The 27,583-nt window shown below is 46.3% G+C and overlaps 1 protein-coding gene across 2 annotated transcripts in view; it reads right to left on the reverse strand.

Moving 5' to 3' along the window:
• Positions 1 to 27,272, reverse strand: part of WIPF1 (WAS/WASL interacting protein family member 1) — a 112,486-nt gene extending 85,214 nt beyond the window's left edge. Inside the window, exon 1 of one of the 2 annotated variants that reach the window (XM_070508134.1) lies at positions 27,086 to 27,272. The gene's annotated coding sequence lies outside the window, so the exon portion shown is untranslated. The remainder of the gene's footprint in view (positions 1 to 27,085) is intronic. The other variant, XM_070508132.1, reaches the window with a different exon arrangement.
• Positions 27,273 to 27,583: the final 311 nt, after the last annotated feature.

Here is a 27,583-nt window from a genome sequence, read left to right on the forward strand (position 1 = left end):
TACCTTCCAGTATCTCTGGACTCCACCCTTGAGCTCCATCCCCTTGGCCATCCACCACTCTCCCTTGCCTGGCCCCAGAACAGTTTCCTGGGGGTCTCCGGGCCCAGGTACCTCCATTCTCAGTCTGCTATAGCTGTGATCTCTCTGAAAGGCAAATCTGCTTAAAATCCTCTTCCTGTCATGACTGAGATCAAGTCTATCTTCTTAAAATGGCTTACCCAGCCCTCAGCGTGTGATGAGGCTCCTGCTTAACTCTTGGCCTTTTACTTTGCAAACTCTAGGTGCGACTTCTCCTCTCTTCTCATCAAACACACCTACGCCACTCTCTCTACGCTCTACTCTCTAGCCACACAAAACTTCTTTCAGTTTCATGGAAGGGCCTTGTTTTCTTTTGTCTCCTGGCCTGGGAGCATGCCTTTCTTTTGCCAGCAACCCTCGTCACCCATCTCTACAGGATGAACTCGGCCCCATCCTTCCATGAAGTCCAGGCATGCTCCCAGGGCACCTAGCACTCCTCCCATCCCAGCACTCACTGCTCTGTATGGCAATTTTCTGATTCCTCATTTCCTGTGCTCCCCATAGACTGTAAACTCCATAAGGGCGGAACTGTGCTTTGCTTGTTCACCACCGTATGCTCACTGCCTGGGACATGACATGCACGTGATTGAAGAATGACTGTGGGTAGTCTGTCCCATTGGCGGCCTCCAATGAAGCATGCCTCCTGGTATTCACACCTTGTATAGTCCCTTCCTCTTGATTGGGCTGTACCTGTGACTTGCTTTAACCAAAACTAAGCTGAAGAAGTGACACCCTGCTGGTTCTGAGCCTGAGCCTTTAGAAGGCCTGGCAGCTTCTGCTTTTGTGATCCTCATCACCAGGTAAGAAGTCCATATGGAAGGACCACTTGGAGAGTGAGAGGTCCTGACACTACATGGAGAAAAAGAGAAGCCCAGCCATCCCTGCTTCCCAGGTAACCTGCCATCTGAAAGCAGCCCCAGTGTGACAGCAGAAGAGCTGCCCAGCTGAACCCAGCCTAGATGGCAGACTTGTAAGCAATTGTTGTTTTAAGCCACATAGTTTTGCGGTGGTCTGTTAAACAGCAACACGTAACTTTAATAAACTAAATATATAAATAAAAGCGAATAAGGAGTTATTTCACAGAATACATTTCATGAAAAGACAAGTCAATGTTTCTAACAGGCAGGTCCAAGAAAACAGCAACAGATTAAAAGGATATGGAGGAACTCATACCACCAGCTTCCATTTACAATACATCACAATTTTCCTCTGCCATTTTCTTTGGTTTTAAGACATTTTCCAATGAAAAGATTTTCCTACTAAAAAAAAAGGATTCCTGGTCTGACATTAAAGTTAAGGAGTCCAACTAAGGATGCAATGTGAACATTAACACATGAATGGAAACTAGCCCATGGCCAACCCATCCTGCTATTCCATTTCCTCTTATTCACCAGCAGTGCAGATCCACAGCTGTGGATGAGGGCATGTGGGCTGCTGTGTTCAGGGGGGACTGGAACATTGACGGGCTCTTGGCTTAGTTGGACTGGGTATCAAATGTTCAGTTCAGAGTGAAAAATCACTCAAAGAACAGAATGGCCAATTTTGACTAGCAGACTAAAATGACTGGTAGAAATAAACAGCTACCCATGCTGCTAGCCCAGACATCCAATCAATTACACACACACACACACACACACACACACACACACTATCCTGATGCCCCATGGAGACAGAAGACGCACACTGTTACATAATCCAGGATATGGCTAGATTCTTTTACAAACCCCACGTACATCTGCAGAATGAGAAGAAAGACTGCTGAATTTATAGTGGCTTGGTGGTTTGGATCGCTACTTCTGCTCTTTTGGAAAGAGAAAAGATCATTATATAAGAACTATGGCCTAAGCAAAGCATCTGTCTTTTGTAAAAATAAAAAAAAACCAGAATGTCAAAAATATTTTCTAACCATTTATATTGGATCAATGCTTTGAATTTTCTGAATGACCTCTTGTAGGTAAGATTATCAATGTCTTTTGTGGAATATATCATGTCTCTTAAAACTATTTTGAATAAATAAATCTTATGTGATTGAAATTAAAAGCAAAGAAGTGAATTTAGGAAAAATCTGGGGGCATGAATGTTTCACCTTTAGAAAGAGAAGGATCAGTTCCCAGTGTTTGCAGAGCTCCAGACACCAGGCAAGAGAAGCAGCACCTTCAGCATAAATGGCAATGTGCTCTCAGTTGGTGAGACTGAGCAAGAACCTCTTTTAAACACTGTTGAGAGAGCAAACTCTAGACTTAGAAAATGGGAAATATTTCCCATTCTTCTTTTTCTTCCCTAGGTAAGGGCGTTCTTTGAATAGATGCCACTCGGCTGTTCCCAGGGACCCAGCAACCCCAGAGAATGGAAAATTTGTTCTCTAACTTTTCTTCCTCTGTGGAGTAACTTCTGGTGGAGGCATGGGACTGTGCGTCGACTGTGGGAGAGGACAGGATACACAGGCAGTGAAAATGAGCCACGCACCCCATTTTTACCTTCCAGGGAAGAGAAAAGGGTGGCATAAGAGCAATAGGCTTTTGCAATGGAAGGAACCTGGGAGACTGTCTTGGTGAAGCCAGTCAGCGCAGACACAGGGACATGAAGGGGCACCCTCCCGTGTGCCAGTCACTAGGCTGGGCCTTTTCACATGATTTTATTTAGTGGGTATTTAATATGTGTTTATTGGGTGGGTGGATGAATGAGGGAGGCAGGCAAATCATATCCAGAAAGGATACATGATTCTTCACATGATTCAGAAAGGATCATGATTAATCATGATACATGATTAATGGGACAAGCGGGACTGGGATTCCAGCCCCTGGAGAACAGGGCGGAGAGGGTCATGACTGAGCCTCAGGGGTTAGGGGAGAGAAGGGAGAAGAAAGGAGACAATGCTCCTAGCGAAGTGTTCTTGCAGCTGACACAAGCCCCATGACGGTTTGACCAAGTGACTGAGAATCACAGTGAAATTTATTAAATGCAACAAGTTCATGTAGAACGAAATTGTGCAAAATCCCGTAAGCATCCTATATCCTCAAAATGGGCAAAACAGTGTGAGGCAGCTTGGAAAAGTGTAGGGTTATTCACACCGTGTTCTGTGGGGGCTGGGAGTTTCACGGAGCCCCTCACAGAGCACCTCATAAGGCAGGTACACCCCACCTTACCCAGAAAAGCTTTGCTTCTGTTTGAAAAAATGAGTTCTCTGCTTAAAAAACAGAAATAAACTGAAAACTACTGGTGCAGCACTAAGACCACTGGATAAGGATCCTGCAGACAGGAATGTGATTTGCAGCCCCAGCACTAACTAGCTGAGTGTCCTCAGACGAATCATTTTGTCTCCATGGGCTTCCAGTATCTGAAAGATGAAGGTAACACCCACCTTACACAGCCATTTTGAGGATCTGAGTTAAATTATGTGACAACACTTAGAAATTATTTCACAGATATGGGTTTTAGGAAACCTAAAAGGTAAATTTTTTTTTTTTAATTTCTCAATAAGTTAACAGGTACTTTCAATGGAGACCATTTTCTGTCTCCTGTGTTTGTAGAGACAAAATCCATGGCTATCTCAGAGGAAAAGCATTATTTAAAGAAGATCCTTGGTGCTCAGCAGAATTTCACTAACACCCCAAAGCAGGCTAGATGAGGGGATCTTTCTGGCACTCTAGGATGTGGCAAATAACGCTGGTTGAAGAGCTGCTAAAATGACAGGAAATGGGGTAAAAACTCCAAGTTTCACATTTGTGGCTTCAAAGTGAGGATAGAGACCGTTGCTTCTGTGCAGAAGGCAGACAGAGGATCAGGGTTGTAGAACTGGAAGGGATTTCTAGACGATGAACCTCTATTTTACAGATGAGACAACTGAGAACTTGGGCTGAGAGGTAACTCACCCACGATTACACCAGCAACTGTGGGAGGCGACCTTACAGCCAGCACTCTCACACTGTAAGAAGTTTGACCAATGGCAGACTCCTAAAACCTAATTTCCCATCAATAACGTAACGTGTATAATTAGCTCAACATTCCCATAATCCACTTGAACACAGACCTCAGAAGGCATTCCAAGCAGTGGCATTTCTACCATGGCCTGGGGGTAGGGTGAACCACATCCTGGTTTGCCCAGGACAGTCCCCATTTATGCCTGTTGTCCCCACATAATTATTAATAGTGCTCCCTTGCCTCTCACAAGTGTCTGGATTTGGATGGAAAATTATCAAGTACTCTTTGTGCTTTTCTGGGGGGAAGAGAGACACCCAGAGTAGAACTGCTCCCTGAGAGCTTGGTGTGCTGGTTTGGAACCGAGAGAGATGTGATAACTGTCTTCAAATATTTAGAGGTCTGTCCTACGTTAATAAAATTAGACCCTTCTGTGGCTGTGGGGATTAGAACATGGACCACCACATGGAACCCACAGGGGTGGAATTCTTCATCAGTATAAAGAAGTGTACTCTAAATGGACTCCGGAGCCAGCCTGCCTGGCTTCAAATCCTGCATCTGCCATTTACTAGCAGCGTGACCTCAAGCAGGTTGCCTAACCTTTTTGTGCTTCAGTTTCTTCATTCGTCAAATAAGAATAATAAAAAGAGAGCCAGGGACATGGAGAGTGCTCTGTAAACATTTGTTCCTACTATTATTACTGACTGTTATTTGGCAGGCAGTGGACATTCCCAGAGTGGAGGTTTTCATACTCCGCCTAGAAAAGGATTGCTGGGTTCATCCTGGAGAGCACAGACAGCACTGGCTTAGCTGATGTTGGAGATGCCATCCTGACTCGGTGAACCTAACAGGTCTGCTCACTGCTTGAAGCAGAGTGTGTCCCCAGGGAGCATCCGGTGTTCCTGATGAGGGTTGCACTCTGGGCTGAGCAACCTGGAAAAGGACCTGGATCAGGACTGTCAGGGGTGGGAAGGAACAACCATTCTCACTGCATATGGCAGTAGAGTGTAGTGATTTAGACACGAGGGCATCAGACTGTCTGCTTTGAATTCTGGTTCAACCAAGTTCTAGTTGTGGACTCTGGACAAGTTACTTAACCTCTCTGTGCCTCAGTTTCCTTCACTGTAAAATGGGGATAACAACAGTGCCAATCTCACAGAGGAGTCGGTGTGATACACGTAAAGCCCAGCATAGAGCAAGTGCCTGACAAATACTGTTACTTTGATGACAGCACCCATCACTGAAGCTTACAGTTGGACAGCACCTGAACGCAGGCTGGAACTGAAGGCAGGAGAGGCGAGGGGGCTGTCCAGTCTCACAGCCTGGGAAGCACCTGCTCTCTTCTCTGCCTTGTGCTGTAGTTCAGCTCGGGCAAACTGACTCATTCTTTGAAGGCCCAGGCATGGCTGATCAGTTAGTGCTGGGGCCGCAGAAGTGACAGAGCTGAACTCAGGCAGCCAGAACAGGCAGGCAGAGCTGGGGGCAATCTGACTGAAGAGCAGGTGTGAGCTGGGGCGTGAGGCCTGAGCTCAGAGCTGGGTGGAGACGGGATGGAAGAAAGAGTGATTTTATTAAAACATACATCAGATGATATCACTCCACTGGCTAAAACCTTATTAGATTAAAGTCCTTACAGACCTGGTCCTGGCCTGCACCTCCCCTCCCCTCTCCCTTTCTTTTCATGGGACTTGTCCAGCTTGTTCTCACCTCAGGGCCCTTGCATTTGATGTTCCCTTTGCCTGATGCACGCTTCTCCCCAGATATTCATTTCTGGCCTTTGTCATTCATATCTCAATTCCCCTAAGTTTTCCTTGAGAGCTGTATCTCAATTGGTATCCATATCATTCATCCCATCATCCTATCAACTTTTTCCAGAGCCCTTATCACTACCTTAATTTATCTAAGCAATTATCTGTTTGCCGTTTCTCCCTAAAGAATGTAAACTCCAGAGACAGGGACCTTGCTTTAGCAAGCCTCGCTAGCGAGCACTTAATATACGTTTGGTGAGTGAATAGATGAAGCAAAAGCAGGGCGCAGAGGAGTGAGGAGGTTGGAGGGTGACCACCGTGCAGAGGCGGAGTCACCGCCACCAGTCAGGGGGAGCCTGGTGTCTGGGCAGGTGTGGCTGTGGCTGCATTAGAGCCCAGAGGCAGGATATGATGCCTCTGGAAGGAGAGGAAGAAGAGTCCTGGAGGGAAAGAACAAAGTGAATGGTCTTCCTTCACCTTCTCAGCAGAGCAGGCAGCTGCATCCCCCGGCCGGCGCAGAACACCGAAGCTGGCCCCAGGTTAACACTCTGCCCATCTGTAGCAGGAACAGGCCTGCACTCAGGGACTCTTCCCCTGGATTGGTGTTTCAGACTGTTGGCACCTAGCGGATAGGCAGCAGGTTAGCAGAACTATCTTTGACCAGCGCTGAAGAGAATCTAGCACAGAGTCCTACAGAGATGGGGCTTCAGACAAACATTCCTGATTACGCTTCTACAGAGTGGCAAAGTTCAGCTGCTTTAAAACAGGCAAGAAACCCATCGGGGGAAATCTATGTATGGAATTATGAGCATATTCGTAGCCAAGCAGGCTAATCTGAGCGTCCTGAAATAGGGCAACCAGACATGTGAGGCTCCGATAAGTGTGTCTATCTTCATGCCACACTTGATTTCTAGCCCTCCAGGACAGCAGCCCCGGATGAGGCAAACCAGAGCCGTAAACACGTGCTCTCTGAAGGGAAGAACAGGGCCGCTCGGACCAGCAGGCTCTGCACGGAGACCCGGCGACAAATCAAAAAAGGATGTGGCTCCCTGCTAAGAGTCTTTCGGCATTTATCAGACTACTGTCTTGATTTTGAGAGATTTTTCCAGAAAGTATTTGGGAGGGAAACCCCAGATCTTTATGAGAACACTGACGCAAAAGCTTTAACAAGTGTTGGTAAAACATTCAGATCCCTAATTACTCAGACTTCATTTCTAGGAAGCATATCTCTGCTTTACAAATTAATTTTTAAGTTTTAACATCGGTAGAACAGGCAGCAGAGAAATGAGAGACAGACTGAAAGGGGAACAAATAGCGCTTCTCCATAAACACGTCCTTTCCCAAAAGTCAAGGTCAGGAGTGAAGAGAGAGAGGGAGGGAAATAAGGTCCTTAGGACCATTGAGGGGACCAGGGCCACACATGAGGCTTCGTGAATAAGGTCGCGCCCTAGAAAAAGTCACTCTCCTGATGTGAATTTAGGAGTAAATGCCCCAGTGCCTCCAGTTTACACAGTTACCTCTCAGCCGCCACCAAAACCCCCAGGAGTTCAGAAGAGGAACGTCAGGAAAGGGTTTCCTTGGCAGAGAAGGAACTAATAAAACATTTTCCCCTTCAAAGCTCTCAGCTAATGTTTCCCGATTCAACTTTACAAAGAACCTTAAAATGAGGACTATTAATGGCTGCCTTCAACGGACCAGAAAGAAAGATTACAATAAATGTGGGAACCAAACTCAGGAATTCATGCTCCTGCCCAGCCTTAAAGCTTCCTGGGGAGAAAGGCAAAGTGGCCTTTGGCCTCAGGAGAGAGGCAGCGAGTTTTGTTTTTATCAGGATTTTATCTGTGAATTACCCCAAACCCACCAGCACACCCCTGACATAGGCTGGAAAGACAAATTTCAGGGGCAATTCTAGATATACCTTCTTACAGAGGTAAGAAAAAAACATGCAGTTTTTCTTCTTTTTCCACTTTCCACCACTGAGCTCCTCTGTTTCGGTTGAGCTCAGCAGCACAGCACAAGTGCCTTGGATAATCTAGAAATTGCTTCCATATGTGGGCACAGGAAAGAATGTACTCATTGGCTGCCTGAGAAGGAAGCTCTGAGCAGCCTCGCTTTCCTGCCAGAAAACATTTCTCAGGCTGAAGAGGGCCACGGGGTGTTTGAGCTGAAGGAGACCAAAGAGAGCATCTCCTTACCCTCCCCAATTTACAGATGGGGAAACTGAGGCGCAAGGTCACCCAGACAGTGACAGAGCTGGAGCTCCCTGCCTGTCTTTCTTATTTTGAATGCTCTTTTGCACTTAGATTTCATCTTATCCAAGAGTGTTCTTTATCTTAAATAGCTGCAAATAACCAAGCAATTTGTTAAACACAGCTAGGTAGACCTGCATCCTGTGAGGGCCCTCACATACCCATGCCCCAGAGCCGAAGGGTTACCTACTCTTTGTGGCTGGATCCCAAGGGATTTTTGAAGAATGTAAATTATCCTGAGTTCCCAGTCATCTTTAGCTGTTTACTCTGGGGTTGGGCCATGTAAACTTGAACCATGTCTAAAATGGACACCAATCATCTTGAGGTTAAATTTGTCCACTTTCAGGGGCGTCTCCTTAGTATAAGCTCTTCAAGGGACATGCCCTTCTCTTTGGAGGGAAACCATCCTATCTGAGTATTTTTCTCAAGTCACGTATTGTCTTTCCCTCTCCTCTCTGCACACCCTGCTTCCCTGGTTATTCCCCGCCCTCCCGCCCTCCTCCCAGAGCTGCTGGAAAGAAGGATCTGTAGCTAATTTAGTGGAGCAGCAGGATGGCAAGTTGGGGTCTGGGCTGACAGGCCTAGGTGCTGAAGGCCAGTGCTTGGGGCTGGACGCTTACAGGAAACCCAGCTCAGAGGGTGCAAAGGGGCTCCCTCCACTCTCTGCACTGGGACCCACGCCAAGGTCTCCGCAGCCCCTGGAGCACTTCTCAGCCTCAATGCCCCGTCAGTGCTGGGTTGGCCCAGAACTTGAAACAAAGACTCCATTTAGGATCCAACAGAGAGTGGTCTGCAAGCACCCTCCTCCCTCCAGAAATCCCCCACAGAGAAACTTGGTGATTTAAGCCTGAATCACATCATCTTGAACTGCCCGACCTGGGCGGGCAAACTCGGAGCAGGTTCAAATGTGCAGGGGTCAAAAGTCAGAGTTCACTCTCCTGTGTCCCCTGGGTGCCAGGGTCGGCTCGCCCCGCACCATTGGGACTGCTCACTCCAAGCCCAGAACCAAGGTGCGCTCCGAAGGAAACTCACAAACCCCGAGTTCGAAAGGCCTCCTCTTTAGCCGTTCTGTTCTATAACCCAAACTTTTTGGGGTCCTTCTTATCTGTCCTATCCCATCATAAGCTACATTATGAATCAAGTGTGTTAAAGTGCCCTTCAAATAATGTTTTATTAACACTACCATAGATAATTAGGAGTATTACTAGTCTGGTTGCAAGTATTAATTAGACAACATGGTCTTTTGATAAATATGTATTGAAAACCTGCTATATATGAGACACAGAACAAGGGAGACAACACTGAACATGTACCTAATAACATGGCTTGTCCTTTTAGGGAACTCAGAATGGAGGCGGCCTCAGGTTCCCTGCATCATGTTGTTCATGCTTCCACCTCACCATAAACTTGGAGGGTATTGGAGGGTAATTATTACCCACTCATTCGACTATGAGCACCCTTGCACTTTGAGCAGAGTCTGCATCTTCTTTGTGCCAGGACAATGCACCACAGACATGCAAACGTTTTCTGCACGAGCAGAATTAAAACTCAGCCTCCTATGCGCTCCATCAACCATCGCCTCCTCTCCCTTCCTTGGTCCTCCATCGCCATCACCACCTCACCAACCTTTAGCAATTGGAAGAATGAGGAAACTCTCTTCTAGAACCATGAAGCCGGTGTTACTGGATCTCCTTCTGCAGAAATCTGCCAGAGCTACAATGAGACTGGTTTTCACATGCCTGCCACATTTCTCTTTAAATCAGTGTTTTTCAAACTGCAGGCTGCTGCCCATTCTCTGGCAGTCAAATTAATTTAGTAGGTTTCAATTAGCTTTTTTTTTTTAGAATACAATAGAAAATATATTGTATTTGGTAAGAATGGGAATTGTTTTATAAAACTGTGTTTCTATTACCTATCCATCTATCTGTCTACACTGGGTCTCGTTCAAAACACTGGTTTAGACACTGCTTCTTTATATAGTGCACCTACTAGCCACAGAGAGATTCCTTTCCAAATATTGCCCAGATGCCGTCTCCCCTTCACATCTGTCATTCAAGTGTAGGAACAGGGCTCTACTCTGAGCATGCTTCTTGTTGTTGTTTTTTAAACTCTAAACCACTTACAGCCTCTTAAATTTAAATTTTCTCTCTTACAGGGGCCGGCCCCTGACTGAGTGGTTAAGTTCGCATGCTCTGCTTCGGTGGCCCAGGGTTTCGCTGGTTCAGATCATGGGCGTGGACACGGCACCGCTCATCAGGCCACGCTGAGGTGGCGTCCCACATAGCACAACCAGAGGCACTCACAACTAGAATATACAACTATGCACTGGGGGGATTTGGTGAGAAAAAGCAAAAAAAAAAAAAAAAAACATTGGCAACAGTTGTTAACTCAGGTGCCAATCTTGGGGAAAAAAAAATTTTCTCTCCTAAAAATATTTTTTCTCTGGGAAGAGTTGAAGGGACCCACCATGCTGTTTTCCCAGGCCCCAGAATCTACACAGTGCAAGGTTCCTTGCCTGTGGTCTCTATATTAAGACTGAGTTTATTCGTGCAGTTCTGCCTTGCACCCTTCTGATGAACCTCATGGGGGAGAAAAGGAGGAACTCACTGGGTTGACTTATGCAACAGGGTTAGTTCCTGCCCTCTAGTTCCTCCAAGCAAGCAGGCCATTACTGGTTTCACGAGAGTTCATTAGTTTATGTTGAAGCAGGAACAGTAAGTTTAGGAGACAGTGGGGCCCATCTGCACCCCGCTGGTGCTTGCCCACAGCAGGCCCCTCTATACTCCTTGACCACTCAGGAGAGCCAGAAGCCACTTTCTGTACCATCCAGGCCTCAGGAGGTGGAAAAGCAGTAATGAGGCAGTAGCCTGCACGTGCCCAAGAGGCCTGGCATCACAGCAGGCTGGCGGATGCTGACACACCACACGGAAAGGCAGGAGGTACCACTCAAACTATCATTCTAATCAAGCGCAAGGCAGGGAGACCACAGACATGGGAATCAGAAGCTTCTAAATCTGAATCCTAGCTCTGCCTCTGGTTTCTTACTTAATTCTAGAAGAGTTCAGGTCACATCCGAAAAACTGAGATGCTGTTGCCCTCTGACCAAGAACAACGACTAAGGATTTGACGTTGGAGAGCCCCCATGAGCTGGTAAGCAGTGCACCTCCCTTGAAAACCTTGCCAGATCAGATCGGGCTTAAGAATGGAACGGGCCTGTCTTATCTTCTGCTCTCCCGAGAGCTTTTCATTTAGTCCTTCTCCAGGCTTAAAAAGATGACCAGATAAACTGCCAGCACAGAAACCACCATGGAGGCTGACAGCGCCATGGGGCCTGAGGGAGGGAAAGAATAAAGCAGCCCCTACCCCTCGGTGGACCACAAAGGAGGGTACTGGTGGGGACTAGTGGTCGAGGTCTTTGCAAGAGAAGGCCCCTCGAGTTTCTTCTCTGCCGTACAGGTTCAGTTTGCCCAAAGTGCTCCTCCCATGCATGGGATCACACAAGACCAGGGATGAGCTCAGCCCCAGGCCAATGATTACAGCCCCCTCTGGGTGCATTCTGAGGCAGGATAGCCGCGAGGTAAGGAACACAGCTTGGCACGCCCTTCCAGCCATAGGTTACTGTCTCTGATAAAGAGCTGACTTCCTCTCCATTCTTGCTTGTGGGGATCCCCAGGTCATTGTTCTACAGGTACCAAGGTTACCTGTCATGGTCCCTGTGAGTAGAAACATCCATTGGGCCCCTGTGGTTCTGAGCCCAGCCACGGGCAGTCCTGCCCAGATTGCTGGTGATGCACAGCTGCCTGGGGAGGCCTCTGCAGGCTGCCTGAGCCTCTCCCAGGAAGGGCTTAACCTTCTCCAGTCCAGCGGTCGAGCAAGAGCCCTGCAGCTTGCAGGCCTCTCTGACACCAAGGTCAATACAGCCAGAGCTCAGCTGAGGCCTGGCTGCCTGACAATGACTCTCAGCAGCAGAGTTTTAAGATACATTTGTCTTTATGGGAAGGAAGTGGCCATTTCCCTCTTCATCCTCCTCACTGAACTCTGCTGTAAACTGAGCCGGTTTGATAGCCTTACCTCCAAAACAACCGACTCAAGCCAGATGTACTGGGGATAGATATGTGCTATCCTAACTGGAGCTTCTAGAAGGCCAAGGCTCAGCACTGCCAACTCCCCAGGAGCAGCTGCCATTTGAACACTCCTTGCCTTTTGCTCACTGGGCTTACTGTGTTTGTACCTAGAGGAGGTTTTCAGCTGCACCTCTCACATCTTTCAGGCAACGTTAACCTTGGTCTTGCCAGTAAAGAAACAGACTGTGCTACGTTTCACCTGTAATTTAATGAGAAAATCATTTATGGAATATTTTATGCAATCTCGGGTAGGGAAAAGAGTATTTGACTGGAACTCAACAGGCCTGGGTTCTTGTCTCAACTCAGCGACCAACCAGCTATTGGCCTTGGGAAAGTCACCTAACTTCCCCGGGGTTCTGTTTCTTCACCTGCAAAATGGGAGGTTGGGCAAAATGATCTTCATCTTCACTTGGTTTCTCAGCGCTAACATTCTGGAATTTTACAAAAGGTTCTACATTTTATACTTGAGCATTATACTTTTTTCCCATCCGCTGAATGTAACTTACGTTATTCATTTATTCTTGAGAACACAATGTGGCCCTAGTCAAGGACACTAGTCCTAGATAGACAGCATTTGTGATGCTCTAGGAAGATTTTCTTCCTCATTAGAGACTGCTGAAGTCCTAGGGGGTCACTTAGAACGTATGTCTGTGATGAGTGTCAGGTGTTAAATCGGAAGACTCAGAGCAAAGTTCATCCTGGACCTGAAACACCACACAAAGAGCAGACCCTGTGCTGACGGATCAGCATGGGTCTTCATGGTTTCTGGCCATCCTTTCTGCAGTGTGTTGGTGACCCTAACCCAGAAGCAAGCAGCAAAATAGGAACAGAAAACCCAGGTTACTTCCCCAGAGCAGTGTATCAGTGGTCAGCCATCTGCTTGAAGAAAGCCGGGGCCACCCAGCTCCTTTACAACTGAATGTCCTGTTCTGAAGAGGCAGGGGGACATGGTGGTTCAGAGCAGGTTCTGAAGCTACACGGCCAAGTGAGCTGTGTGAAACTGGGCAAGGGGATTAACCGCAAATTCCTCATCTGTAAATGAAGATAATAGTGCCGCCTCATAGGGCTGTTGTATGGATTCAAGAGTTAGTTCAGAGCACTTAGAACATTACCTGGAACAAACTAAGCAGTATCTATGTTAGATTCAATTATCATCATTACTTGGCCAAAAATGATTACTGGAAACCTGAAGAGGAATAATTCACTCCTGACTTCTGTGAGTTAGTATGAGAAGAGCAGGCATCCTCTTATTTCTGTTTCCTAATGAATTCTTTCTAAGGGCAGACCACAGCTTAGCCCAGCTCACCAAGTTTCCCTGTACTTCCACAGTTCCCACCCAGCACTCTCATCAGCACAGGGGCTTCTCACCCCTGCAGAGGAAGTTTAGGATCCCAGTCCCTTCACTCCCTGCCACCCCATCCCAATACTGCGGTCTCTCCTTGCAGCCCAGAACCACCCGATTATTTTCCCTGCTGTCACTGCTGAGCTCTGCACTCTCGCCACCACCAGAAACCTCCTTCCTTTTCCTCTCCCCCTCCGCGCTGTTGGGGCCACAGCTGAATGGGAGTAGAGGGGAAGTTTCTACTAGGGCTCCATCCTTTTTTGGACATCTGGGTTGGAACTCAAAAAGCATTTTCTCCTAGTCACAACCTCATCTACAAATGGTAGTTGGGCTCTCTTGGGCACCAGTCCTAAGGTTCAGCTTCCCAGGCAGACACGTTGGTCTAACCTCTCTGTAAGGCAGAAAGCGGCATCATCTACTAGTGTTTCGGTCCAGGATCTTTCCATGCACAACTGGAGGCCCTGTAATGTTAGCACCAATCTCAAGAAGCAAGAGCAGTGCAGAGTTCCTTGGATGCCATCCAAGATGGTCTGCCTCTGAGCCAAAATAGCAACGTGTTGTTCCTCAGACCAAGAGTAAGAAACACAAGTTAAGAGACTCAACCAGCAACAGTCACAACCACCAACCAACGGTCACGGCAGAACTCCTAAGGCGAAGCCCCACAAGGGTATTTTTATCCACTCCCAGAAATCACCACCATCACAGTGAACATCCCCCAAAGCACACAATTACAGTCACCTGCATGGGGTGTTTTGTCTGAGACTGTACCAAGAACACATTAGGGAGCAATGACTCTGCCTACCAAGAAGCTGAAAAGGCTGATGCATATAAAACTACAGCAATACATGGACTGTCCCAACGAAGTTTAGAATTGGGGCTTCCTGGTTATATCTGAAGTGCTCCTTCAAAGGGGTAAGCCAATGATGTACGTGAGCACGTGTGTGTGTGTGTACACATGTATGTGTGTGGTAGATGGTGAGGACAAGTGGTTTCAGGGTTGTGACCATGTGTGCACAAACACAGAATAAGAGTGAATATCATGGATGAGTGTATGCATATACTGAGGTAGTGTGATTTTTCATTGGATATAAACAAAACAAGATCTGCCAGGCATACCTGGACAGCATCTGGCTCAAACCCCATTCCCACAGATAACATTACAAAGAAAATCTCAGGGTAATAGCTGATGTTGTTTCTTTAACAAATACACAATGAGATTCAAGAATAAATTAAGCACTTGATAAGTTTGCTGAAATATTTGATCTTTATGTATTATATATAACACACATACACTATTTTAGCTAAATGAGAAATGTAATAGACATATATTTCTCTCCTTTATCAAATACTTTAGCAAAGTAGGTGCCGGCCCTGTGGTCAAGTGGTAAAGTTCGCATGCCATGCTTCGGCGGCCCAGGGTTTCACCGCTTCAGATCCTGGGGGCAGACCTGGCACAACTCATCAGGCCATGCTGAGGTGGCGTCCCAAATAGCAGAACTAGAAGGACCTACAACTAGAATATACAACTATGTACTGGGCGGATTTGGGAGAAGAAGAAAAAAAAAAACAGGCAAAGTAAAATTTCAGACTTATCAGGTCTCTGACTAGTGAGTTAAAATGCTAACAATTGCATTCTTGAGACAGTGCCTTCTTTGGAGAAGTTAAGTCTGCCCGGTCTCAGGCAATCCAGACATCCTCTCCTCAATCTTCTCCCCATTCCTACAAATTTCTCTACACTATTTTTGCATAGTGTTTTATTGTCAAGGTCATATGACTACTAGGCCCAAAGCTGGGATGAGAACACAGGTGTTGAACTCCTGGTCGACTGCTCTTTTCATTTTACCACTCCACCGTCAGCAGAGGATTCAATGCAAAAGGAATGAACTCAATGAGCTAGTTGATATCAGGTCTTAAACTGGAAGTGACTTAATTTTCAAGAGTCTATACTGGCTCTGAGGATTGATGGATATCCAAAACTAGGGGCAGATTGAAAGTGAAGGTAGGGCAGAGGGGACATATGCCCTCAGGCATCATCATATTGGGGCCGCAAGAAGATGTGAGTGTTTGCAAATTCTAGTGCCCAAACTATGGTGTACAGCAAGAGAAAAGGTGGTAATTCCCCCTGGGCACTATTTTCCCTCACTATGCCACTCACTACCTAAAACCTACTGCCACCCCCTACCAAGGTTAGCTCCACATCACGCCAGCAAGGCACTCAGAATCTGATTCAGCCATAGGACTCTAGGTAGTTGGGGCCTGGGGACTTCTGGCCTTGACAATAACCTGTGGGTTTTTTTTTTTTTTTTTGTGGAAGATTAGCCCTGAGCTAACTACTGCCAATCTTCCTCTTTTTGCTGAGGAAGACTGGCCCTGAGCTAACATCCATGCTCATCTTTCTCTATTTTACACATGGGACGCCTACCACAGCATGGCTTTTGCCAAGTGGTGCCATGTCCGCACCCAGGATCCAAACCAGAGAACCCCAGGCTGCTGAGAAGCGGAACGTGCAAACTTAACCGCTGAGCCACCGGGCCGGTCCCTGACCTGTGTTTTTAAGTGGTAGAGAGTTCAGGGTCCCTCAGGAGCGGGCCACACATGGAGATTCAGGGCCCAAAGATTTTCCTGTTCTCATCAGCCCTCCCAAACACTGCCCTGAAGTATCCATGTTAGCAGCGTATGAACAGGGCTGCATTCTGCGAACTCACTCGGCTTCCGTGCACCTCCGGGCTTCTGCACAAGGACACATCCTTCTGAGGCTACGTTATGTCAGGACTTCAGCCTCAGTCTCGCCTGGGAACTTGTGTCTTCTCCTTGATTTAGCGCAGCTCCCTCTAGACAGACACGTCAGTTTGCCTGTCTAGCCTGTGGCGTTTTCCCAGCGTGAGGCCCTTGGCTGGTTTCAACCCTTGCAGTTTGGCAGACCGCTCAAACTCATCTTTCAGGGGATACTGATCTGGACAGTTCAGCCTCATTCAGGAGACCCAACCCTTAGAGGGTACAACTCTGATGTGTGCTTTTTTAAACAAGACGTCCCTTTATGAAGCTTCTTAGCCTTTAAAACACTAACATTTAAAAGAGAGTAATACTTTATTATGGCAGCTATCAAGGACTCATAGCGTTTCTTAATTTTCAGTTCCAACTTCTACTGCCCAGACACAATCTTTTTGCCATCTGTGTCAGGTTAGTTACAAAGCACTGTTATTATTCTGGGCTACACAATGTTGGCCCAACCTACCCGAATACGAGAAATTTTGCTGATTGATTTAGTTATTCTGTTCATATAAACGAATCCAGTTGTACAGCTGTTTCTGATTAGCCAACGTACTGCTGGAGTTATACACAAATAATTTTATAATGAACTCAGCAACTACAAGGACAGGAGATGTGGGATCTAGTCTCACCTCCCGGAAAAACAAGCAGGAGCGAGAAGGGCAGGGGCTTTCAAACTGCGCTCCAGGTTTAAATTCCTATCTGCTGTGATTCACCTTTTCCTCTTGCTGTAACTCAGCATAACTTATAACGAATGCTCTCAAAGCACCTTTGTCTTCAGACTTCTGGATTCAAGAGGGAAACCCAGTGAGCTCTGCAAGCTTAAAACTCCTTTAAAATTTCCCATCCCATCTATAAGTTTCTGTTTTTCCCATTAAAACATTTATATTTCCTAAGACAATTTCTTAAATAATATACTTTTAGAAGGATAAAATTAGAATTGAAAGGTCTATATTTACTTTATCATAAATAGAAGTCAAGTGTTTTGTTGCATTTCAATACAGAACAATTAAGCTTGGTGAGCTGGGCTCAAGTTTTCCTTCTCTAGTTCTGAAGACAGATCATAAGCACATGAGTAAATTAACAAAAAGACAGGGCATGAATAATTCAAATGAATGGAATTAAAAAACAAAAAAAAGGTAAAGATAGTGACAAGTGTTCCCTAAAGAAATCATTTGAAAGAAAACAGGAAAAAGAGATTAGAAAGTTTATACTTCTAAAATGAATTATGCTGGCAAGGATGTAGGGAAACAGACATTTTCAAATAGTGTTAGTGGGACTGTGAGTAATTACAACTTTTGGAATGTAATACCACTTTGAGACTCTGACAGACAGAAATAAAAGCTTCTGTATGTTAGCACATTTGGGCTCACACACAGATGTTCAGAGAACTGCTGTGGTACCACAAAACTTGAAACGAACTCAATGGTTAAATAATGGAACATTAAGCAGCCATGATATGAATGAGTTTTTTAATTTGGAGAGAAAGTCTATGATGTTTTGTTATGTTAAAAAATCTTGTGGAGGGGCCAGCCCCGTGGCCGAGTGGTTAAGTTCACGCGCTCCGCTGCAGGCGGCCCAGTGCTTCGTCGGTTCGAATCCTGGGCGTGGACATGGCACTGCTCATCAAACCATGCTGAGGCGGCGTCCCACATGCCACAACTAGAAGGACTCACAACGAAGAATATACAACTATGTACCGGGGACTTTGGAAAGAAAAAGGGAAAAAATAAAATCTTTAAGAAAAAAAAAATCTTGTGGATATCAAAAAGGTATCTGCACCCCTATGTTTACTGTCTCATTATTCACAATACCCAAGATATGGAAACATTCTAAGTGTGCATCAACGGACAAATGGATAAAGAAGATATAGTATTATACAATGGAATACTATTCAGCCAAGAGAGAGAAGGAAGTCCTGCCATTTGCAGCAACATGGATGGTCCTTGAGGGCATTACGCTAAGCGAAATAAGTCAGAAAAAGACAAACGCTGTATGATCTCACTCATATGTGGAATCTCAAAAAGTCAAACTCATAGAAACAGAGGAGAGCAGTGGTTACCAGGGCTAGAGGGTGGGGGAACTGAGGACATGTAAGTCAAAGGGTCTAAACTGGCAGCCAGAAGATGAGTAAGTTCTAGGGGTCTAACGCACAGCATCGTGATTATAGTTAATAATAATGTATTACAGACTTGAAAGTTACTAAGAGACTAGATCTTAAATGTTCTCACCACAATAAGAAATGATACTTATGTGACATGATGGAGGTGTTAGCTGAGGCTATGGTGGCAATCATCCTGCAACATACAACTGCATCACATGAACATGTTGTACACCTTAAAGTTACACAATGTTACACGTCAATTGTTATCTCAATTAAAAAAACCTTGTAGCCTAAAATATTTAATGTCTCTCTTTTTTTTTTTTTTTTTGAGGAAGATTAGCCCTGAGCTAACTGCTGCCAATCATCCTCTTTTTGCTGAGGAAGACTCACCCTGAGCTAACAATCTTCCCATCTTCCTCTACTTTATACATGGGACACCTACCACAGCATGGCTTTTGCCAAGCAGTGCCATGTCCGCACCCGGGATGTGAACCAGCGAACCCCGTGCTGCTGAGCAGCAGACCATGTGAACTTAACTGCTGCGCCACCAGGCCAGCCCCTAATGCTTCTATTTTTAATAGAAAAAACTATACATGTGCATATATATTTGTATATAGTTACATACACAAAAAGGACACTGAGAAAGGGCGTATCCTGAACCGATAATATTGATTACCTTGAGGGGTTGGAATTTGAGAGAGAGAGAGAAATTAACTTTTTCTTTATATACTTCTCCCTGTTTTGTCTTATTTATATCAAGTGCATAATACTTTTGTAATCTGAACAAAGTAAAAACTACAATGAAATTTTTAATAAGTGACAGAATCACAGTTTCAGCAAAGACTGAATTACAAAGACTGAGCTCCTGGCCTGGTGGTTAACAAAAACCTCTTCCCAGCTCTAAGAGACATTTCATCATAGCAAAGTAGAGACGGTAAATACAAAACTTCTGTACAGAAAGGAATTTTATGGTTAAAATAACATAATACTTTAACCAACTGCGAATTTTTTTCTCTTTTATTTCTCCCAGTTCCTCATCAAAAAGAAGAGATGAAGGGGGGAGGGATAGTGACGTTTAATTAATGAAGTTCTAGTTCCCACATCTTGCAAAGTACCACTGAAAGTAAGCCCCGGTTTTAACAATGATCTAATTTTTGAATTCGTCTCAAATGAAATGTAAGTTTTTTTTGTTTTGGGGCTTTTTTTTTAACAGTGCTAAAACTCTAGGGAAGAAAACAGTGTGGAATTTTACTGACAAAACCTGCGATTATTTAAACTGATGCCCTGGGTTATTTCTTAAACCACGCGTGGCAATCAGATTCTGGCTCTAATGGATAAGAATAGGCTTTGCTCAAAGGAAATTGCTTTACTACTTTTTAAAAAGGTTTTAAAAGGTCTTCAACTACTTTGCCTTTTTCTAGGCCCTCAAAAATCAAATTAGACATTTCTGTACCATCTGAAAACTTGCCTTAGTGTCTCTCAGCCTGCCTTCTGGGACGTGGGTAAGATAACTGGCTCAGTCTTTTTTTCATTCTCCCTCCCACCTCCCTTCTCTCTCAACCCATCACTGTGGTCCTTCCTTGAAGTCCCTCCCCCAGCACATATGTGTACTTCTTACAGGACACGGGCCTGTTCAAGAACAGCCCAGGTTTTCCCTCTTATACCTCAGGCCAATCTGACTGTCTCCATTATGAAAATATCCATCCCCATAGCACATGACTATTGTGGTTAAGACACCGATCTCACTGTTTACATTTTTAGAAAAAAATAGCTCGTGTACATGTTTTCTCAAGATCTTCTCCAAGGTCTGACAGTTGTCTGCTTTCACAATCTATTCTGCTGGGTGGGGGGGTGGGGGGAGTCTCAGAGTTCCCTGAAATATTGATAACATGTTCAACATTTCAACATTGCACCCCTCTAAGATGTAGGCAGATTTTTCTCTTGGTCCCTCCCAGGCCTAAATTCTTCAGTCAATAGACATAATCTCCTGCATGTGTCTGGGCAAAAACACTTGGGAGGTTTCAGAAATGGGCTGGGGAGACACAGAAGTGGCTGAAAGCAAGAAATTCAATCAACTGCCCATTTGGTCTGTGGATGCCAACTAAATGACTCCATTTATTCTCTCACTGAATTGGTTGGTTGTTGGACTTGACTCAATGGATTGATTGTATGGACATCATCAGCAAGAGCTAACAGGTGAGCTGATGGTCACTGACCTGGCAGTGTAAATTCTAATGGATGCTTGTGGACAACCAATAACATGCCAGTCATATATATAAACGACTATAGGGATGTGTATATATATCCTACAGCAGAATGCTACGCAGCTGTTAAAAAGAATATCGTAGCAATATGTCCAAGAAATACTAAAAATGTAAAGCAAGCAAAACGCAAACAATATCCATATAATGCAGTCTCAGATATGTGAGCAGGTGGGGTGGGGCGGAAGAGGGAGAAGAGGACAAATGTAACCAACTGTGTTTAGCTGTTATAATGAGGTCAGGTGTGCACATTACATATATTTAAAGTAATCAAGTATTGCTTGTGTGAGAAAAAATATATATTTAAATAATATAAACATATATTGATATACATTTAAATACAGCATGTATTTTCTATGTAAGAAAAATAGAGAATATATAAAAATAAACTTTTATTTTAAGTTGTAATTGACTTCACTAGCCCAGGAAACTATTTGGCTTTGAATTTTCCATTTTATCCACCATTTCCTTTCTCCCGTAGACACCTCTTACTTGAGAGAACTATTTATCCCCCCAGGACAATGGAATCTGTGGCAGTGTCAGGGGAGGCTCACATCCTTGAACTTTGCTCAAACTTCTTTCTCAGATTGTGCATTGCCTCTTAGCCCAACAAAAAAGATGCAAAATCCATAGGCGAGAGAGTCGCATCCCTCACTTACGTGGAAGTGAAGCAGATACAGGTATCAGACCAGGAATTGTCATTTCTTAGGCTCTACAACAATAATTCCCTACTTTCCCACAAGAACTCAAAATTTCATTCCTTTATTATTAGGATCATTGTTACTGTTCAATTTGGAAGATATAAAAATAAACAGCATTTAAAGCTGTGTATATGAATAAAAAAGAATGTCATGGGGCTGGCCCGGTGGCACAGTGGTTAAGTTTGCACATCCTGCTTCGGTGGCCCGGGGTTCGCTGCTTCGCATCCCAGGTGCAGACATGGCACTGCTTGGCAAGCCATGCTGTGGTAGGCGTCCCACATAGAAAGTAGAGGAAGATGGGCATGGATGTTAGTTCAGGGCCAGTCTTCCTCAGCAAAAAGAGGAGGATTGGCAGCAGATGTTAGCTCAGGGCTAATCTTTCTCAACAAAAAAAAAAAAAAGAAAAAAAGAATGTCACATTACACATATCAATCATGGTGAAGGATCACTCAGGATGAAATTTGTTTCTTAGCATCTTCAGAGACCAGAGACTCTGTAAAACATCAAGATCTGCTTTGCCTTCAGGAAAAATTCACTTACCTCAAATCTTACAACAAGAGCAGCAGAAATAAACTGCCATTTAAAAACATTAATTGAGAACCTACTATGTGAGAAGTTACTATTTGTGAGGGATTATAAAAATGATTTCTTTTAAAGAGTTTTTGCCTTGAAAGAATTTACAATAAAATGCAAGAGGAGAGACACATATAAGTGACTCCAATCCAGGACAGAGCAGATTCAGAGCCACAGGTAAGGCCCAAACAAACAGCTCTAGAAATTTACCAAGAAGAGGGAGGAATCAGCTCGTGGGGAAGACAGCATTTTGGCTCTTGTTGAGGAGCATGTTTTACAGTGTGAACCATGTTGATCAAAGCTACTAAACCAATGAAATTTGTAGGTGATTGTGTCTCCTGTCTCTTTTAGCCATATTCTCCTTTTATTGAGTATTAGCAAAGTCTATCACTTTTCTTCTCAACAAGTATTTGTGGCCAATTTGAAGAATCTATAGGATTCGACATCAAGTGACAAGAAGGAGCAGTGTGGAGAGAAGAAATGTTGCTGCAAAGACACATAGGCGGGAATGGAAAAGAATAGTTTGGCTGTAGCCCACTGCATAAAAAGAAGTGTAATACATGGCTGAAGGTGAGTTAAGGGTTAAAAGTGCAGAGTGTGAAATCAGACTGTCCCAGGTTTGACTACTAGCTCTGTCCCTACCTGTGTGACCTTGGGCAAGGTAGCTAACCTCTGTCAGCCTCAGCTTCTACATATCTGAGTAGAATCTACCTCACTGGGTTGTGTGACTATTAAATGATTCAATGAGATGACACACAGTAAGTGGTAATATGAAAGGAAAAAAGGAAAAGAAGGAGAGAGAGTGGAAGGAAGATAGGAAGAAAGGAAGGAGAGATTTTCAAAAGCCTGAGTTGTATCTAGAAAGCTTTGAAGAATTTGACTCACTTCATATAACTAAGAGATAAAAGGAAATTAAAAAGAAGAAATTGAGTTATACTGGAAAGATGGCTTATTAGAAGAGAAAAAATATATCCAAAGTAAGCAATGCCAAAATGCATGCTTGTATAACATTACAGCAACATGTTTTTACAATATGAACCATGTTCACTGAAGCTTCTAACTAATGAAAATTGTAGGTAATTGTGTGATCTGTTTATTTGAGCTATGTTCTTCTTTTATTGAGTATTAGCTAAGTCAATCATTATTTTTTTTTTTTCTGGTGAGGAAGAGTGTTGCTGAGCCAACATCTGTGGCATTCTTCCTCTATTTTGTTTGTGGGATGCTGCCACAGCATGGTTTCATGAGCGGTGTGGAGGTCTGTGTCTGGGATCTGAACCTGCGAACTCAGGGCTGCTGAAGCAGAGTGTGTGAACTTAACCACTATACCACCAGACCAGCCCCTTAGCTAAGTGAATTATTTTTGGCTTCTCACAAGCATTTATGACTAATCTGAAGGCTGTCATAATGATCACGCTTCCCAGGAATCAGTCAAAGTTTCCTGACCCACGGCCAGAAGAGGACACAAAAGCAGTGGCCCCTCTACCCGATGGGCTTAGGTGCTACAGCTTCGCCTGGGGCACTCAGTCTAATCCACTGGTCACCCCCACATCCATATGACTCCACAACATGTTACTCTGGCACTTCCTGGTGCCAAAGCGCCAGGAAAGTACCCCATCTTGGCTTTCTCGCCCTTTATCTGGCCTGATAACCTCAGCAGAGTAGGCTCGATGGGGTAAGCAGACACCACAGGTTGCTAATCCCCCAAAACTGAGATGCTTCTGTGAGATTCCTCCCTCTCGGCTGTTAAGAGAATACATGAGGTGACTGGTGTGAAATACTCACTAAACTACAGACAGCTAAAGGATTATTATATGTTAATTTATATAAAAAGCAGCTCCTATGTTTAAGCTCTTCTGATATTTCCATATGGAAAGAGGAACAGCAACAGTGCTTCGTACAAACGAACGGTGATAATGATAATAGCCGCCAAAGACCAAGCAGCAGCACCATCCTGGATAACCAGCCAGTGAGCCGCATCCATGACTTCATCCGCCCCTCGTAACAAGTCTGTAGAAAGAAGTGGTTACTCTTCATTTTAAAGGTAAAGAAACAGAGGTCTCAGAACTTGGAAAAGATGGAGGTGGACTGGAAGCAAGATGTGTCCCACTTCCTGGCCCCTGCTTTAACCTTTAGAAGACTTTGGACGTGGTGGCATGTCAGCAGCACCTGGGGGCATTCAAAAAATAGATTCCCAGGCCTCACCCCAGACTTCCAGAACCAAGCCTTTATAAACTTGCAGTCACACCCATGGCTAAGGACCAGCAGACTTCAATACCAGTTAAAGCGTGTTAGGCAGAACAGCATTACTCAGCTAATTGAAGGTATTCTGGGGGCTTTGGAGAGCCTAGGGTTTTTATTATTCCAAAGTATACAAAAGGCAGTTAATTATTTTCACCTGACTGTAATCTCGACATGGGGAGGAACAATTGACAAATGCTAGGCTGGGCAATACAACAAGCTGAGGGAGGAAGTATTCCTTTGTCACAGGGAGGTGGAACCTGAACAGTTCCTCAACTGGAGCCGTGAAGGTGGAATGCCATGCGACTGTGCTTATTAATTTTTCTAGGGCTGGCACACAGGAGACACTTAAGAAATATTTGTTAAACAGACAAATGAATGAAGGCCTGACTCCCTCCAGCTGGAAGTAATTTCACTCTCCTCTAAACTCCCTGTATTTGATCTGCACCTTTTTTTACCTTATTTACCACAGGCCTTGCAGTCCTGCTGTTTGAAACCGTGTCTCATCTCTACCCGAACTAAGCATTCAGGGGCAAACTCCAACTCCTTCTCAGCTAGGTCTACCCCCTCCACCCCCAGCACAGGGCACAGCAGCGAGCCCAACAGGGACCCTCAATGGTGAATGAGTATCTGGCTTGATTCCAACTGCGGCCTGACTCACATACGTGGGTCCTGGCCATTCACAGGGCAGAAGCCTACAAACCCTCCCGCACCATGGCATAACTGTGGATTGCTGAGACACAGAGGCAGAGCAACCTCCGTATGGGAATCAGTAGGAACCTGGGCTACCTCATTGGAAGCAAGGCTTCAGGAAGACCACAGCTCTGGGGTGTATAATCCCCAACAGCAGATACTTAAAAATGAAGGGGGTGTAGCAACAAATAAAAGGCACTTTTGTTTTGTTCTCCTGGTGGGCACTGTAGAAACCATATATGTTCCCAAAATGACAACCAGTTAGGAGCACCCTCAAACATCAAAGACAGTGACACAGACCCAGTGACAAACACTCCTCACAAAAGGGGGCTCCTCCCCCTGGCTAGAGCACCAAAACACTGTAGCTCTTTATCACTCTTGTGTCTTTGTGTGACACACTGCATGGTGTCTGGGTGGCCCTCTAATGCCTCATGCCATGACATGAGGCTTTTTGCTGTTTCACACTCCATCATCCCACTTGACAGGCCAAAGGGCACCAGAAAGTGGCTGAACACACAGTAGACACGTAGTTGGTGAAATGAATAAACAAATGAAAGAAGGCATGACTCTCTCCAGCTGGAAGTAACCCATTGTCTCTAAATGTCCCAGAATTTGATCTTACCTTGCTTACAAATCCATTTGCTCTATGTGACACAAACCTAAGTTTATGTGCTTCTCTGGAAGCCAAAGTCATGGCAGAGGTTGGGAAGGTCCCAAGGAAGAAGATGATGCTATTAAACTGTTTTAATAACATCTGCAGAGTTTAATTTGCACACTTCCATTCAACAGGTAACGGAGTCCAGGAGGTGGCTGCAGATTTGGTCCCTGAGAAACTCAACCTTGTGGGAATGACAGGCAGGTAAAGACAGACAGCAGAGCAGAAGTCAGTGTTTTGAGTACTGTCAAGAGGGAGTGAGAAGCAAAAGGCTGATGGCCTATTTGGGGTTCTCTCATCTCAAGAAGTCAAAAGGTGATTTACAAACTGAAATAGAAAATGTCCCGGAGTTATCTTATCCGCAATAGAAAAAGGCATTTTTGAGGAGGAAAACCATGCCAACGACTCAAAATGAAGCTACAGTACTGTGCTGAATTGCCTTGAGAAACTGGCAAAAGAAAACCCACCGAGGGCGGGACTCTATCCTGAGGCTCCGCGGCTGCACAGCCTGCAATCTGGGGTTACATGCGGCCAGCGATTGGGGGTGGGGTCTAGCGACTATCCAAGGGACAATACTGACATGCAATTTTCAGAGAAAGGGAGCAAGTCCACCCAGTCACTGCTGACAACTCGAGAGGCTTCTCGGAGAACTGAGATAAGGCCAGCAGCCCCTGGCCCAGGAAGGAGTATTCCTCCTAGATTACGCAGCACCAGAAGACCAAACCAGGCTCGGCTCCTCACCCAGACACGCCCTTTGTTAATCTCAGAGAGTCCAAAGTCTAACCAACAACTGAAGATTTGGGTAGCCCCGATTGGGTCCGCTGGTTTTTCTTACACTTGCAACTTTCTTTAACTGCACTTTTTTTTTTTTTAAAGAAAAAGATGTTAATTGAAAAAGGCTCGGGGAGTGAGACTGAAGTGAAGGTGTCCGGAAAGTTCGGGAGAGCCCCCCGCCCCCCCCCCCCGGGGCGGTGGGCAGCGCAGATGGCGACTGGAAGGGCCTCTAAGGTCAACGCAAACCCAGCGCGCGCGTCTACACCCGACAGAGAGCAGCAGCAGTGTGGGGCTCCCCGCCCGAGGCTAGTTAGGGAAGCCGAATTGCGGGATGGGCTCGATTCCCTCAGCGAAGAAGGCGAGGCGGTTCCAGCACGCGATCTGGCCCGGGGATGCCAGAAAGTCCATCGGCCAGAGCTGGGGATGCAGCTGCGGCCCGGGGGCATCCTCGCGAAGCCCCTGCAGCGGGGAACTGCGGCGGGAGCAGTCCCGAGCCCCTCGGGCGGCCCCGGGGTCGGCGGAGCCCAGGAACGCACCCGGCTCGAGAGGAGCCCGCGTCGGGAGCCCCGCCGTCCGCGGCCCCCTCTTCCCCTGCGCATCGGCCGGACCCGCAGGGCGCGCGGGCCATGGAGCCCCGAGCTGCGCCCCTCCCGAGGCCGCGCGCCCGGACATCCCCCGCCGCGCCCGCCCGTGGCCCCCGCCCCGCGCCCACGCGGTGCCAAGGGCGCTTCGGAGCCCCGCCGTCGAGCCCGGCCCCTCCCTGGCGTCCCGGGCGGCCGCGGGGGGTCTCCAGGGGCGCTGCCCGGAGACCCCGGATCCCGGGGGCGCCCAGCCCGGCGGCGGCAGCCGGTCCCTTACCGCGCAGCGGCTCCGGGCGGCTCCAGGGCCCCGCGGCGCGCCGGGCATTTTTGGGGAAACTTCTCCCTGGTCCGGAGGGCTGAGCCGGCCGGGCAGGAAAAGCGCTCCGCGCCGGGAGGCTGCGACCATCCGGGAACTTCGCAGAGATGTAAACCCTCCCCCTCGGCTCCCTGGCCCCCCCGCGGCCCCGCCACATGTGGACGCGCCGCGAGGCCGCCGCCGGCCCTGCGCCCTCTCCGCCGGGCGCCGCGCCCGCCCGGCCCGCTCCTGAGGCTCTGCGCCCCCCTGCCTCGGGGCCTCCAGAGGAGCGGGGCGCGGTGGCGTGGGTAGCAGGCTGGGGATCGTGTGTTCCCCCGTTCCCTTCCCCACTGCAGAGAGGGGACGCGGCCGTGGGGTCCAGGACAAGCATTTGCAGAGGAGCGGGAACTGGAAGCCTGTCCATCCAAGGGCCCTTTCCCGCAGACTGCGTCCTCTCCAGCCTCCCGCTGCTGGGGCTCC

The sequence above is a fragment of the Equus asinus genome, chromosome 4 (assembly GCF_041296235.1).
Source record: "Equus asinus isolate D_3611 breed Donkey chromosome 4, EquAss-T2T_v2, whole genome shotgun sequence".
Lineage (NCBI taxonomy): Eukaryota > Metazoa > Chordata > Mammalia > Perissodactyla > Equidae > Equus > Equus asinus.